Raw genomic sequence first — 4,267 nt, forward strand, 5'->3', positions numbered from 1 at the left:
CATTAGACCTGCCTCAGTTCAGTAGAGGTGATGGATCAATTCATTACCCTGTGGTATTTATTCACATCATGGAGTTGCATGATAAACGGTGTGTTGTATTCTTGCAGCTGATGTTGACCTTCTGTACTTTTTTACCTTCTACAACGTCAGTAAAATCTCTCACTTTTAGAATGCATGGGCATTTGTCAGTTGGCGCATAGTGACTCATATCTGTGAATTGTCCTCTTTGGAGTCCTTCCTGTGAACTAACTGAAAAGAAGAAAAATGCGTTGACTTCAAAAAATGTGTTTCATTGAAGTGCTTTCAATTCTGCATAAATGCAGCATGTTCAATATACAGCAGGCAGACATAAACTCTCAAGAGGAGAGAAGAGAGGGAAATATCGTCCACAGTATAAAATGACTTTTGAAGATGAAATAGCACCCCAGAAAATGTTCTCTTATTTAAAAAATATTCACCATTTCCCTGGTCTGAATAAACCCTCGGACAAACTGAATGGGTGCTTTCCATGAGGGTTTATCATATTCGTATCTTTTATGTATTTTAAGCTGCATGAGCCAATCTTTTTACTTCACAAAATAAACATTTCTCTGTGACTTTCAGTGTTAGTTCAGATGTTTTACTCAAAAGATGCAAACACATACAGTCCTACTTCAATGATATGTACAGTAAATTCAATATTGGTAGCATATGTTTCACATTTCTATCTCAGATATACTGTGAAATAGGTACCTTGGGTCTTGCTAGTCTTAACTCTTGATTCAGTACTTCATAGCTAACCATTAGACTTTCTTGCGACTGTTTGCGAAATTCAGAAAGGCAATTTCTCAGCTCAATATTAAAAATCACAAATTACCGCAAGGGCCTTTAAGATATATTCAGCATACAGCCTGACTTCACATCAGGAGAAAAACTCCAAAACTCAATTTAACTTGGGAAAATTGAAGAAACTTCGAGTAGAGCAAGTGAGAAGGGACATCTCTTCCTGCCATGTGTACAGAATATATACATAATACATAATGCGGAAATTACAATACTGACAATCAGGATGAGCAATAAGACGTCTAGCAGCTTCCAGGTGTCGCCACAACACAAATCAGAAATTCTGACATCAGGTATCAGGAGACCTCAACGTGCCAGAAGTACCCTTGACATTTAAAACACTGTCTCGCAGCTTGATTTAAAACAAACACTCTGCAATTAGTTTAAACTTTCTAAATTGACCTTGAGACTCCTTTTACCAAACAAAGATGGACGAAAAATGCCAGCTAAAAGCTTCCATTTGAAAAGTCATTATATGCTGCAGAAAACCCATTATATACAAATATATTCTAAAGATCCAGGCTGACTTGTGTCGGTCTTGAATCAAAATGACAGACAGAGTTAGATTGTTTTCAGTTTGTTTCCTCTCCTGACGGTGCTGTGATGACTCAGCCGAGCAAGGGAAGGTGGGAAAACATTTGCTTGCCATCTGAGGAATTAACAAGTCTGTGAAGAGCTGACCTAGGTCTAATTAGGATGTGTCTGTCTAAATAAAACTCTCTCCATGTATACGTGTAACTCTTTAGAGAAATATTTACCAGCAGAGACATATCCATGAAGGTCATGCCTAATGTATTCCTGACAGCATTATGTTGATGTCTCTGTACTGACACAGCAGAAGCACACTCATTATGTCAATCAATCTTAATGTACAGACTATCTAATGATATGCCCTGCCATTAAGAGTGAAGGTTCCTTCAGAGCACGGACAGTGGAAAAGATCTCTCTCATATATTAAACTAGGGGGCACTGTTGATCTTCCTTCAGTAAGAGAGAGAGAAAGGGATTATTAAATACAGCATTGTGAGTGATGGGATCATCTTAAAATCAATCATGGTTAAAGATTCCAGCTATACTAGTGATCTTATAGTGCTGTGATCTTTACAATAAAAGGAATGAGTCATTAACCCTGTGATTTTAAACAGAGCTCTATAATTACAGTCATGTCCTGATACACTTGCTGCATTAGTTGAAAGATAAATCTTTTTTTCACGGCTTTAGATTTCCATCTCAGCTATGATACATTTCACAGTGGCTCTTTTTAGAAAATGCTGCCGCACTAATACCTGTGCTGGTTTATATAATCAGATTACAGTTCTTATAGTCTGAAAAGGATGTTATAGAAAAAGGCGGCATAGGATCCGACTGCTCCACTTATTTTCTCTTTTTTGAAGATACCGGGTGTTTTCAGAGGGTGGTAGTGTGAACTCAAAGTCACTCTATAACTTTAGTCAACCTTCAGAAAACAAAGGCTTACTTCCATTATGAAAGCTACTTTGATAACTGACTGTGGCTCAGATATGATATTTTGTTTAAAGCCATTATACATATATATATATGTATACATATATATACATTGAAGGGTTATATTCAACAGCAGAATGCCAGTGCTTAAGTGTTTGGTGCTTAAGTGAGAATAGTATAACTTTCAATAAATACATATTTCTGTTCCTTATCTTGAATTTAATTTGCCAATGTTATTCATTGATTGTGATGGTTTTGCATTCTACAGGATTCTATCAATGAAGTTATGAAACCTGGGGACATTTTACTCTAGCTGCTCAAAACGATGCCAACAAGGCAAAAACAATGGATCCAATTTGTAGGATTCATTTAAATGGCAAACAAGATAAGATCAGACAAGACATGATTAAATCAAAAAATAGTATTAATACAGAAGGAAATTAAGACTGATTTGACATGCAGTCAATACCTCTATATTTTTCTGTTTTTCTGTATTATTGTGTTGCACTGTTGGAGAAGCCTGTGACCTAAGATGTTCATCGACATAACTACTCTGTAGCTATGTTTGTATGACAAATAAAGAACCTTGAACCTTGGGTTAGTCTCAGCTGTGTGGCTTTCTTTTTTGACTAAAATGGGCAGTATCCCATTAAACTTAAAATGAATGTTTATGCAGGTCACAGAGCAATGTGACAATATTTGCAATATACATTGCCAGATTTAGCAGATTGCTCTGCTCTTCCCTGTGTGAAACCTGCAAACAAGCCTCATTATGTCCACCATATGGTCACCACATTGTAATTCACATCTGCCTCTCTGGTAATTCAGGGGGGATTCACTCTTCAAACATTGCCCAAACCCCGCCTGGACATAAATGCCTAAACTGTACCTGGGCCAGCCTCGGTCACAATGAGTATTGTACAGGCGCAACAAAACAGGAGGTTTGACATTATGCCTCATCCCTGAAGGGAGATTACCGTATAGTAATTCATAGCACTACTCAGCAAACTATGAATTACTTGTCAAAGCTTGTCATGCCGAGCAAGAGGGTGCTGGACCTGAGCCCCGGTGATACTCAATTATAGCAGGACAAAGGCAGGCAGCGCGGTGACACATTGCAGGGAGGAGAGGGGCAGCAGACCAAAGCTCTAACATAGGGAACACAGCAGTGCAGAACATTGTGATTTGGTTTTTGGTATGTTAGTAAGCCTTAAAAATGGAATTCACATCAGGGTAGGCTTTGTGTAGTTTGCTCTTTTGCTGAGAGGAAATAAATCCCATTCATGATGGTTTATAGAAAGCTGTCAGGTCTGTGGAAGCAGCGAATAATTCATCGGTGTATCAGCACGTCCGTGCGGTCAGTTCCAGGACTCTCTCCACCATTTCATTGAGAGTAGAAGATTTGCTTATGAAAAATAGGCTAGAGCAAAACCAGCTTGCACATTGATGCTTTTGTCCGACCGCGTTGGAATGAAATGGCTCAACTTGGCTGCAGGAATCGAGAGTGATGACAGAAATGTTTTCTCAATATAATCAAAAAGACAACAAGCTCAATCTGCTCCTGGCTGGCTGATGACTCACTCAGCTCAATTGCTCCTTTTGGTCTTGTAAACTTTTCTCCTTCGAGTGAACGAACAGAAGAAGCTAATTAGTGCCTTACATGCCTTTTCATCATTATGATTCATTATCTGCTTGTTCCCCCTGACCCTGAAAAGTGTAGAAAGATAAAATGACCGATGGACCCTTGAAAAACAAAAGCATAACTCTTTGTTCCTCACATCCTGTTTGTTTCTTGGATGATTCCCAAACAAATGAAATCAACATCTTTATTAGATTTGAATTGTATTCTACCGCACCCTGTTCTTTTCTTAGACTTTGTAAACAAGAGTTATAAAGCAGGGAAACTCAGACATGCAGTTGTGTGTGGGTGACTTTAAACACCACGTGTGATCCTGCAGACAGGGGAGAGCAATCGAAACCA

This window comes from Gymnodraco acuticeps, unplaced genomic scaffold, assembly GCF_902827175.1.
Source record: "Gymnodraco acuticeps unplaced genomic scaffold, fGymAcu1.1, whole genome shotgun sequence".
Taxonomy (NCBI): Eukaryota; Metazoa; Chordata; class Actinopteri; order Perciformes; family Bathydraconidae; genus Gymnodraco; species Gymnodraco acuticeps.